We start from the raw sequence: 13,915 nt of genomic DNA on the forward strand, positions 1-13,915 counted from the left end.
TAGAGAGGTCTGTTCATAGGCTATGTATTTCTCGAATTGGCTACTCACATATATATACATCTAAATATATCACAAATCAGAAAAACAGTGTTGAAAACAAAATTTTATTTAAAAAAAATTATTAGAGGGTATACGAGAAAACTTTGGGGAGACCATTTCCGTAGATTTACGCAATTTAGTGTTATTATGTTCACATACAAATAACAGAACAGAAAGCCATCTCATACCCCCATATCCGCAAACATTCTGGTCACTGAACGGTTTGGTGGGCATGTTACGGGAATTTTATTTAAATATCAAAATACTCACAGTAGAAAAAAAATAACTGTGTACATAACTTACAAGCAAATAAGAAACGATATTGAGATGAAACCGTTTACAAAGATTTTCAACTTTGAAAAATTACTTGGAATAATAATATGCAGAATGATAAGATGAACGAAAATATACGTGAATTCCGTCTTCACTTCTTATCATGACATAGAAGATGAAGACGCAGTTATCAAAATCAAACGGAAAATAATTAGGTTAATGGTAACAAAGAGAAACTCTGTTTGATTGATATTTCTGAATGTAAATGTATGATAAGAGACTGTGGTGCTTGTTTTTTCCCTTAGTCTTTGTGAGTATGACACTTGATGTTGAGAGCTAGGGAGGCAAGAAAAGATCTCTATTTTCACTGATAAATTTAATTATCCTTGGAGTTTTTGGCTAGAAAGAAAGTTGCTGGCGAGTCTTCTCACATGCAGATAGACAGGTAAACATTCTTTCGAACTTAGATGTCCTGAAACAAGGAAATTTACCAACAATGTGAAGTGAAATTGTTCATGTAGGGAAATTCGATATATTTTTGTCTTTTGAAGTTTCCTAGGGAACATATTCTTTATGTAACAAATGATCGAAAAGGTGAATATCAGTTTATGACGGCAAAAAGGACTCTAAAGAAGGAGCGTTTACTTTTCATTGTTGACATATTTGCAATTGGATAAGTTTCTTCCAATCAGGGCCGCCGCGTGGGTATTAGGCGCCCTTGTTCAAATTGAAATTTGGCGCCCCTATATGGGATTCTGTTGCACTCTTATAAAGTGCTGCAAATTATATATGAAATACTCTTTTATGGTATTCAAAATTTGACTTTCGAACTGAAAAGCTTTAAAATTATAATATTAAAACACGTTTGTCTTATTGTTTATTGATTTTTATTATTACTTAAATTATCTTATTGTTTTTTATTATTTCATAAATTTTAAAAATAAGACAAGGATAAAACATTTTTTAAGTAAAATATAAGAATTAGAAAATATATTTAAATATGGATTCTCCTAGCTTTAGCAGCTAAAAACGCTCGTATCAATTCTTTTATATTTAATTTCGCTGTCTATGGATATAATTGACAAGTCCGACAATCTCCCCTGCGCCATGGTAGATCGCATGTAGTTTTTTATAATTTTAAGTTTTCAAAAACTTTGTTCTCCAGTAGCCACCGAAGCTGGAAGGGTTAAAGAAATCCGTAAAGCTATTCCAATATTTGGAAATGTATTGGTAAGATAGTTTTCATAAACATCGGTAAGATTGTTTTCATTTAAAATATTAATAGGTGGCATATCCTCTTTGGTAAAACTTCGCAAAGACAAGGGTGTTCCCTGTTAATTCACGGGCACACTCACACGGTGGTGTCGCCACCATCATTACGGGAAAAAAAGCAAACTAAACAACGACGTTCAGCCGCAACAGCTTCACAGCACATAAAGAATAAATATATTCCGATACAAAACATTCCCAATTCCTGTTGTTACATGTTACAAATTCTTATATTTTTAACACGTTCCGTGTGGTAGCACAAACTCTACACGGAGCGTGTTTTTATTGTTCGTATCGACAATCAAATTTTATTTTACACAAACGAAAACAACCCGCAGGAACGAAAATAAAAGTAAAACTAAATTAAAATATAAAATAAAAATAAAATCTCATTTTATTGCTTAGAAAATACAAAACATGAAAAATTGCTATCGTATAATTAACAACTTTTATTTAAGTAACATTAAATAAAAAAACTATAAGTACTATAAATTTTGGCGCCCCCGTGGCCCAGGCGCCGCGCCCTTGTGAGGTGAACAATTTTGCCACCCCTACGCGGCGGCCCTGCATCCAATATTGTTCTATTCCTTGAAAATGGTTGATAAGTATTATAAATAATATTAGCAAAGCATTTGAATACTTTAAAAATAAATGAAATTGTAGCCACATGATGTTGGAAACTAATACATGAAAAAAAAGCTTATATTCATGAAGAAACCATTGCCTGGAATTTTCTCAAACTGGCATGCAAAATTTCTTAAAGGAATAAGAATTTAATCATAAAGGTAATCTTGGTAAAGTAATTTTAATTCATGACTCCTTGAAAAATAATGACATTATATGTCGACTCTGATTCATTTTTGAATTCATCAAGTTTAAGACGAATGAATACAATGGATCACCCTGGACAGACGAAAATTTTAATTGTCCATCCCAGACTATGCTTATAAGCACATGGTTCAAAAAATTGCTCATAAACATATAGTTCAAATTTTTTAAAAATGCTTTTAAAAAAAGCTTATGCTCCTAAAAACACTCTTTTATTATTGTACGAAACGAATTATGTATAAAATATGTTTTATTAATATACGAAATTTTTTTTAATTATTTTTTGCTTTTCAATCTTCAATTTTATTTTTCCGACTACCAATAGAATTCTAGTCAAAATTAACTTTAATTTCTAATTACCTAACTGATTACGAAATTTGAAATAGCGCATTATCATCAAAATTACAAAAAGTGTGCAAAATTTCAAACTTGTAGAATACTAGTGAATGAAAAGAATTATTAAATTCCTTTACAAACGTGTAAGAAGTCATTATAAAATAAAAGTGTTCGATTAAATCTAGCTGCAGTGAACTCTCTTCGCATTACGTCATGCTTAAAATAGGGTCTCATCTTAACTAGACAGTAAAAAGAAATTGAAATTTTTTCCGTTTCACGTCTATTTTTTTCTGTTCTGGAAGGAAAAAAAAATATTTGTTGTAAACATGCAGTGATTAGAAATGAAGAACGAAGGAAAAATAATAAATTCATCATCTCTTTTTTTGAGAAATATTATTCGCTTTCAGATAAGTTTATTATTCAAACTTGAATCCTATAACAAACGTAATTAGCAATTTGACGTCACTTTTAATAATAACAGCTTTTTCAAGGTCTGTGTTTTTACAAGGAAATAGGATATATGAATTTTGATTTTTTTTCCCCCTGTGCGAGTTACATATGCTATCACAGTTGAGAAGTTAGAAATATTTATGGTGTTTCGGTAAAGTGGTCAGATTGATAGAAATAAACTGAAAAAAAAAACAGAATTTGTCTTTGATTTCTGATTAATTTTGATTCAACTAGATTAAGTTAGTTCCGAGGATTAAGTTAGGATCAGATTAAGTTAGTTCCGGATTTAAAGTCTAGTTCCGAGGATTTAATCAATTATTTTATTATACCAAGGATTGGTCATCTTACTTTGGCCAGTATGGCTTAAGAGTGAAAAAAGTAGAATTAATAATAAAGTCTCTTACTTATTTTCTTTGCATCTTATAATGTTCCTGAAAAAAAATATATAAAATATATTATTAAAATTATTTATTATTATTTTTTTAATTATTTAAATTTTTATTTTGGACAAAAATTATCTCCCCTTTTTCTCCTTGCAGATACCATCCAGGAAAAACTGATAACATTAATCAAATTATCAGCATGTGATTCGAAAGGGAAAAAAAGCGAAAAATGTGGTCCGTTTATCACAAGAACTTTCGAAATTTTGAGAGTCTAAATGCTGACTGTTGCTATGAAAACGATCTCTGAATGACTTTAATTGTTAATTGCCGAAAGTTGTGAAATGTATAAGCCAACTTTAACGAACTGCTTCTAAATAATTATCGTGGGAAATCAACCTTAAGCTTATTTCCATGGCAACAGCACGGATAATGATGCAACTGAATTGCGAGAGGATCTGTCACCCTGAATAACATATTTCCGACATCAGAATTTTAAGGTTTGTGATTGCGTTGGAGATGAATTTTTTTTTATCAAAAAAATTCGAAAACAGTTATATTATTGAATATTTGCATAAAAAAGTTCGAAAAAACATCTATGGAACCAAAATATAAGAGATAAAAGTTTATGTGTTAAGTGACCAAAGACTTTTGAAGATTGAAAAAAAATTGCTTTTTACTTAATTTATTTATTTTTTTGGCTAAAAAGAAGCATAAAGCAAAAATCTTCTAGTTTAGAGGTTTGTCAAATGTATATTTTATAATATACATTTTAATATATATATATATATATATATATATATATATATATATATATATATATATATATATATATATATATATATATATATATATATATATATATATATAAGCATTATTTTATGTGAAGCAGGATGCAGTTCTGAAGACAGTGAAAAGACTTTCGATTTGGTGACGTCGTTTGATTTCATTTTAGAGAAGCAGGAATATGTACAGGAGATGAGCACACACACAACACAGAACGACACAGAGAGGAATGAGGAAAAAGCACTTGAACATTTTATCCCTGGTCTTATATAACCAGAGGAATTGATAGGGAGAATATTTCTTCATAGTGCTAATATATAATGATATTTCTATAGGGATTTCCGCAACACGCGCGGACAAGGCAGAGGAAACACAGGGAGGGTTTAAAAAAGAATTTGTTTCGTCAGCGGTATTTGTCCCTTCACGCGGAGTGTGGGAAAGTTAGGCTTTTAGCCGATTCAGCAATTTTACAAAGCTCTCTTGAATTAATTAAGTAGAGACAGTGGAATTGGATCACGAAACAAGAGAACATGTTAGAATGAAGTTACTATGGGCTAAATTAAGATAAAACCTCAGAAATTAATTAAATTAAAATTAGAGTTTAAAATATCATTACATATATATATATATATATGTGTGTGTGTGTGTGTGTGTGTGTGTGTAAAGGACATTCCAATGGCAACAGCTTTCTCAAGTGCTTTTGCAAATATTTTCCTACATTGCTATGAGAAAAAAATAATTAAATATAATTTAATTATTATATAATAATACTTATTATATAATTATTTTTATATAATAATTAACGGGTGGAGATATATTGATGACCTACTTTTGATATACAATACTAATATTGTTACTAATCGCTATCCAAAAGATTTAATTCTAACAGAAACAAATAAAATCAACTTGAAGCTACCTTTCTGGATTTAAAAATCGAAATTGCTAATGATAAAACAATAGTTGGTATCTACGATAAAAGGGATGAATTCAACTTTAAAATAACAAAACTTTGTAATTATCATTCCAATCTAAACTCTAAAATTTTCAAAAATCTAATTTTCTCATAATTTAACAGGATCAAAAGGGTTTGCAATAATAAAAATTCCTATATTGAAGCATCAAATAACCTCATTAAAAATTTAATTAATAATGAATTTCCAAGAAACTACTGCAATATCAACTTTTTGATTAAACAAAATATGATTTGGGCTTAATCCTTTACCTAAAATAAAAATAGAACTTTCCTCGCATATTAGATCACTCAATAGATGGCACTTGGACACTACAATTGTTTTTTACCTTAAATGCGTTAGCTTGGGGGTTTATAAAAAAGTGGAAATAACAATCGATAGCTTAAAATTTCTTTGCCTGAGGCTGGTATGGTCTTTCCTTTTTGATTTTCATTACTGGTTTAAGTTTTATTATATGGTATTTTTGTTTTATTGTTATTTTTGTTATTGTTTTTTTTGCTTATTAGTGAATGTATTCTTCTAATTTATTGTTTTGTATTTTCCTTTCTGTTAAAATGGTATATCTCTTGGGTCTAATTTCAGGGGATTTTCGGGTCACGAGGAGTCATTATTTGACATTTTAGTCTGCATTCCTTCACAGAAAAAATTCCTTTTTTTTTTAATCCCTTCCTGAGGGTGATCCTTGAAAAAGTCTTCAGGCCGGATTCTTATTTTATTTGGTTTAATTTGAATTTCCTATTAACTTGATTTTAATTACTTTTGTCTCAATTCATCTGTGTTTTAGATGTAGCTGCAGTTGCGCTCTCTAAATTCTATGATGTTTTTCCTGTTCCATTTTTTTGGTTTTTATTAAGTCAAAGGTAGATTGCTTTTATCCAAACGTTTAATAATTAAAATTTTAACCCCTTCCCCTCTGCCATCTGCAGTTGTAATTCCATAAAGGTTGCAGCTACGAAGATAACAGGAAGTTTTATTCCCAAGTTTAGTTAGATAACAATCGAAATTAGATATTGAAAATTCATCTTCAACTCATAAGAGATTGCAGGTAGTGAAAATCTTTTAGTATAAAAATTGTTCATCGTGATAAATCATAATTTGCCAGATTTGAATTATCTTTCTATGCTCATCATATGACTTTTATAGGAAAATAATAACACACTGTCAATCATTTGTCCTCCGAATTCCGAAAACTTTGTATATTTTGTTGAGGGAAGAAACTTCGAATGTAACCGCCAATCTTAATCACAAAATAAAATATCCAATGAAGCAATTTCTCCAATTTTTATTCCATATGAGAGCTTATGGCTTATAGATATCATCGAGGATTGACTGCCTTCATTTTTTATAGATATTGCAAAATTTGACAGTAACCTCAACACCAAGATCGATTTCGTCAACTTTCATCTCAATTCATTTCCCCATTTATCATATGCAGTAAACCAATGAGAATGTTTTACCTTTGGTAAGCAATCATAATTTAAAATAGTATTTTTTGTGCCAATGATACGCATTTTATTGAAATTGGACGATATGATTATATTAATATCATTAATATAGTCGCAGAAGGCCGCTAGATCTATTAACATTAACCCCTTCGCATATAATGACGACCCTCATTCGCGCAATAATTTGCTGAATTTTTCATTTTAAAACTGCAATTAATTGAAAGTATTAAGTAATTAAAAATGAAAAAAAAAATCCCCTAAAAACTATTCGATGTCTCGAATGCCCTTCTATTATCATAGGAATTAAAATAATAATAAATGTCTCAAATAAAATATGCCATCTGTTTAGTAAGTTAAGTAAATTCGTAGCTCAAGGAGTTAGTTTAATCACGTCAAGTAACTTTGTCGAACTTCAGCTTATGACAACAAAAGAAAGTACCATTTCAAACTAAATTTGGGCAGATATATAGCATTCTGATTTGGAATATTTCTAAGTGGCGGAATTAGTTGGTGACAAAAATAAGTCCAATTATTAAATGCTTCGACCAAATGCTGTTCGGCAGTTTCTCTCAAAATAGACAAGGAAAAGGATAGACAATCTTGGATGGTACATTGAAGAGTTATGAGACAAAAATTTTCAGAGCCGTTAACATGTTTGTGGCTAGAGAATTTTGTTCCGGAAGAGGCGACTCCAGAGATTTATCGACAGGAAACAAGACAAATCTGGCAGGGGGAGTAAGCATAATTTCTTTTAATTTAACTTCGAAATAAAATAAAATTGAAATCTGCTATCGCAAATTTCGTGTTATTATGTGAAAACATTATTATTTTTTGAAATTATTGTTTATCTTAATTAATTGAAGTCAAAGCTCAATACCTTGAAGCTCAAACTCCAAACCTTTATCTGAAATGCAGATTTTTTTTTTTTTTCGAAAATGTTATTGAAACTGGTTTGAAAGGATTTTTTGATTATTGTGTTGCTTAATCGTCAACTTTTAGTTCATCTCAAAATCATTCGAGAAACCAAAACATTTTTGTCAGCTACAAAAATTGTAAATTAAAAAAAAAAGAAAGAAATACCCACTCGTTGTTTCGTGTTTGCTTCTTCGGGCGGTAACTTCTTATGAAACTGCCCTTTATTGGCCAGACAAGAGAATTGGGTTCATGGCGGACATTCGCGCCAAGTTGTAACTTCTTGTTGGTGATAAGTCGCCAAATGTAACAACTTTCTTTATTTACTAATAAACCTTAAAGTGAAAAAAACGAATGCGTTAAAAGTGATAAATCGCCCATTTTCTGCATTTTGTGCTTTAAAAGCCTCAAACCAAATAAACATCATTTTCTCACATGGTAATAACTCAGAATAATTAATTTTCCACTTAAATAAGCTAATTATGTATTTATTAGCTCATACAAACCTTTTAATTTTTTTAGTTCTGCTACTGATGCAATTTTTTTGTCTCATTTTGTCTCTAAAAATTTGCAAGGATATTTGTAGAAAAACTGTTCCGTTTCTTTCACTGACCATCAAAAAAAATATCAATATATCAGTTTGTTTTCTATGAGATTCTTGAGATTTATTTTCACTGAGATATAATTCTAGAAAAAATAGTTATAGTTCATTCCAGATTTTAATATGTAAATCAAAATAGAGATTGCTGTAATAAGTCGCTGAAATTTGTTATAGAAGGATCATCAAAAATATTTCACTGAATTTTAAAGAAGAATACGTTTGAAACTACTTTGAATTTGTCTCAAATTTAATAAAATTTTTAATCTTCTGGATCTTTTTTAACCCTTCTAAAATATTTCAATAACAATGAAATTCAATATTTCAATATTTCAATTCAATATAACAATAAAAATGAATTAATCGAACAAGATCACAGTCATTTACAAGTGCTTAATGATGGATAATGATATGTAAAATAATCTAATATATAAAAATGAATTTTTGTTTGTTCATGCTTTATGCGCTGCTGTACCGTTCCTCCGGTTGCAATAAAACTTGTCACCTTATTGTTTGCACTTGCGCGACAGTTAAAGACATAGTGCTTTTTTTTTTATGCGCTGCCGTACCGTCGTCCGTTTAAACGATTGCATACCGATCCGGTGTATATATATATATATGTGTGTGTGTGTGTGTGTGTGTGTGTGTGTGTGTGTGTGTGTGTGTGTGTGTGTGTGTGTGTGTGTGTGTGTGTGTATGTGTGTGTGTGTGTGTGCGTGTGTGTGTGTGTGTGTAATGATATTTTAAACTCTAATTTCAATTTAATTAATTTCCATGGTTTTATCTTAATTTAGCCCATTCATTCTAAAATATTCACTTATTTCCTGATCGAATTCCACTTTCTGTACTTAATTAATTCAACAGAAGCTTTTTAAAATTACAAATACCGCTGACGTGACAAATTCTTTTTTAAAAGATCCCTGTGTTTTCCTTGCCTCATCGGCGCGTGAAGCTAAAATCCCTATCGAAATATCATTGATATAAGCATTATGGAGAAATATTTCCCCTATCAATATCTCAAGTCAGCAATTCTCAACCTGTGGGGCGCGCCCCCCTAGGGGGGCGCGAGCACACTAAAAGGGGGGTGCGAGAATATCCAAGAAAAAATATTATTTAAAAGAGAAAAGGAGAAAATATTATGACTGATATTAAAGCACACATACACATAGAAAACAAAATACATTTCGACATATTTAATAATTTATTGAAGTAAAACAACTTACTTAATCAAAACATACTAAATTAAAAACAAATTTAATAATTATTAGTGACTTCCTTGGGCCTGTCTTGCAGAGCAAAGTTTTTCGAAGGAAGGCTTAATATTAGAAATAGCCAGTCTCAGTTCTCGAATATGTCGACCAAGTACCTCAATTTCATCACAAATAAACTATCGCGAAAATTCTCAGCCTCCTGTCTGTTTTCTTCTTCTAGGAAATGTCGATTTCTTCTCTTAATTCATTAACACGTTGCAAAAATTTCCCACGTGATGACCATCTTGCCTCGCAATAAAATAGTAACGCTGAATGTACTGAACCCATATCTTCACAAAGTGCGGAAAAGATTCTCGATTTCAGGGGTCTCATTTTTATATAATTTACTACGGTTACAACTGTAGTTAACACAATATTCAAACCAGGACTCATTTCTTTCGAAGCCAAAGTTTCTCTGTGGATCATGCAATGTGTGCACTGAGGCGATTTTTGTTTTAAAAGTGCTTGTATATCTTGGAATCTTTCGGACATTGAACGAGCACCATCGGTGCATATTCCGACGCAATTTTTCCATTCTATGTTTGCTTCGTTCATAAAATCATTTAAAATAGCAAATAATGCGAGTGCTAATGTTTCGAGTTCTATTGGTTTTCAGAAAAGTGGTTCTACTACTGACATATTACCACAAATTCGAACATGGCATCTTTATTACTATCTGTTGCTTCGTCAAGCTATATTGAAAACAATTTGTCACGCAAATTGCTATGATTGTTATTACTTGTTATATGATTTTAATTTTAATCTGAAGAATTCTCTGGGTTTGTTGACGTACTCACTATGAAGCGTTTCCGAATGTCGTTTAAGATTATTAGGTTTCATGCTGTCTACGGCCAACAATTATGAGCAAATGATACACAGGGGCCTGTTTTTCTTCATTTACTTAAGTACTGGTAAACCCAAAATTTAAGTATTCTTGAGAATATTTCTTTGATTTTATTTTGGAACCACGCTCGTCTGTGTACTTGTTGATGCTTGACTGTCGTCTAATGCTTGCTTACTTCCGCTTAAAAATTTATTCATGAGTCTGCATAAATCTGCTGCCGTGAATATTTTATATGATGAATTGCAATTAACACGAAAACATATATAACATACAAATTCACAATTGATTCGATAGCGATAAAAGGATCGACTCGAATGAGACCGGCTGGAATTGAAACTTGCGTATCGAATATTTTCCTTCTTATGAGAAAACATTTACTCCGCGCATGCTCGAGACGGCCTCGGTCGTGTGGATTCCCTTGCACAAACATTCCTATTTTTTTCACTTTCATTTTGTCATGCTTCTGTTTTATTTCTTTTTCTAAAAAATGTATTCCCCGTTTCTAAATTTAGCTCACCCCGTCTAGGTTAACTTTCATTGATGAATTTTTCTACTTTCATATTCTTTTAACGTTATCTCCCTATTTGGCTTTCAGTTCAAATATAATATTTAAATTTTCTGCGCTTTCATTCGCTTCATCTGTTCACTGTACGCTTGTCCAAAATGCAAAATGTGGTTTCTCGCCAACGTTGGCTCGCTTTTACTCTTGTTTTTGCAGTTAATTAAAAATAATTTTAAAACAGAATCCAAAATACTCAATATACATTATTGTTGTATACATTTTATTTTAAAAGGGGGGGCGATGAAAGTTATGATTGAAAACTGGGCCACGAATACTGAAAGGTTGAGAAACGCTGTCTCAAGTTATATAAGAGCAGGGATAAAATATTCAAGAGTTTCTTCCTGTGTTGTGTGTTGCTCGTCGCTCCTGCTGTACATAATGCGTGCTTCTCCAAAATGAGATAAAACGACATCACGAAATCGAAAGTCTCTTCACTGTCTTTGAAACTTCATTCTACTTCAAACGAAATAATGCTTACACACACACACACACACACACACACACACACACACACACACACACACACACACACACACACACACACACACACACACACACACACACACACACACACACACACACACACACACACACACACATACACACATATATATATATAATGTCTACACTAGAGCACTTGAATAATAAAGTCAAGAAATAGAATAAATATTTATCTATGCTTCTTCATTATACATCATTCAGTTTCAATGAATGTGTCGATAGGAAAATAAATATTATTCTTTCTATCATTCTTAATTAAACAACATAGTTATTTCAAATGATATTTCCAAAGTTATTTCTTCAGCGCCAGCAACGCGCCGGATACCAATTAGTACATAAAGAAAAAAGAAGAAAAATCTAAAACTCATAAATAGTTAATTAATTGATTAAGCAAACAACGCTTCCGCAATATTTAATTATACGAACATAATTATTGCATAAAAAGCTGTCTGCGCAAGAAAAAAAAATAATCGTATGTTTATTCTTATAAACGCTTTCCAATTCAGAATGAAAGAAAAAAAAAATATTTTTGATAAAGGTATCCTGAAGAATATTAGTTTCCATTTTTTAAGCTAAAAACTTTAGATTGAATTATTTCCCATGGATTCTTCCTTTCCTTTATTTTCACTCCTAAAAACAAAACTAGTCTTTTTTTTTTTTTTTTTTTTGCAGAGATTTGGGATGCTCCACACTCCTGATTTTTAGCGTAATTGTGTCAAGGCATTCCTGATAAATACTGCATTCAAATTTGTATCGAGTGCGCCTGGATGACATGAAATGCTAATTTAATGGAAGCATATTTTTAGAATGGATGATATATAAAACGAATGTAGAAAAAAAATCCAAATTATTTCCGAAACCCAGAATAATTAATAAAACAATATTAGATATTTTCGCCAAGTAACATTTTTTTCCAGCGCTTTTACTTTCTTAAAAGAATTTTTAAATAAGGATTGCGACAGGAGTAGGAATTCAGATGGCGAATAAAATCACGTGCATGAACAAAAATTTACTATTGTTTGGACACGAATAATACAGAATGTGGAAATACGATAATGAGGATGGTATTGCAAAGGAAATGCAGGGTGCTATAAAGCAACTTTCTCTGTTTCGCGGCCTCTGCAGCTTAAGCGAATAAAACCCCATTGGAAAATAAATTCAGCAGAAAAAAAAATAGCACTAAAAGTTGCCGATAAGGGAAACACTGGTGCTGTGGGAGTACAGGTAAGAATTAGTTCATGAAACTCACTGAAAATTTGCTTATTCATCAATATTAAGGTCCCCTGGACGCTGTGCAACATTTTCAATATGCTGTTCTTCCCTAACGGTGTATTCTCCACTTCGATTTTTATAACGATATTTTCGATATTCATAACGTTCTGTTTCAAGACATGCAGGTTTGCTTAAGAGCAGCCACGGCATTACACTGTCTAGTGTAGAACGGTTTTACCAGTAAAGCATTCCGAGGTAAGGTACCGCCCATATTAAGCACACATCAACAGTCAATCGCGAACAGCAGTCAAGAACGTACTGTTATCAGATCGTTTACTCTTCCCTTTTCACAAGGAATGCATTGCGCTGCTATCTTGCACGCACTAGGAATTTTGCATATTTCATCTCGATATGCAAATTTTCTCGTTCACAATTGACAGCAGTATTTCTCCTATCGACAACTTTTAGTATTATTTTTTTTAACGAAATTTGTTTTTCTAGCAACACAGTCCACAGTCACGACCTTCGTAAAACATATTACGTATTACGAAGGTCATGCCACAGTCTTTCTGTTGCAGAAGCCGCCAAACAGGGAAAGTTATTTTATGGCCGCGCTGTAATTTATGAATATACAAACTTATTATTTTTTTTACATAATGTTTAATAAAAATATGAAAAATGCACAAGTAAAAACATAAATTACTTAAATATTGTAATCCCTATGTACTATTTATACGTGTATATTTAAACTTAAAAAACAATGTATTCAAAAGCAATTAAATATTGCATTTGAATCCTGCCTTCTCCCTCACACCAGTCTTCAATTTCAGCCACATCTGCTTATCATTAAATGCTTTTTCCCTCTTAACTAATACAAGCTTAAATATTCTAGGGAAATAACTTTTTTTTTTCTCATTTGTATACATTGGTTTTTCATAATCTATACTACTATTATAAATGTGAAAGTTTGGATGGATAGCTGGATGGAGGTTTGTTAGTCAATCACGTCAGAACGGAATTAGATAAAATTTAGCACAGAGGTAGATTATAGTTTGGAATAGGACATAGGCTACTATTTATTCCGGTTAATTTTTTATTAATTAAAAACTAACTTTCTCGCCAAAAATCTGAGGCCAAAACCCGCTAAAAATGAATAAGACTTCAGTTTTTTCCCCACGCTAATCAGGTTAGGCTTAATGTGTTTTCGACCGAATATTTTAAACGATTCTATTTATTTTCTTAGTGTTTGATGCATTTAA

The sequence above is a fragment of the Argiope bruennichi genome, chromosome 7 (genome assembly GCF_947563725.1).
Source record: "Argiope bruennichi chromosome 7, qqArgBrue1.1, whole genome shotgun sequence".
Taxonomy (NCBI): domain Eukaryota; kingdom Metazoa; phylum Arthropoda; class Arachnida; order Araneae; family Araneidae; genus Argiope; species Argiope bruennichi.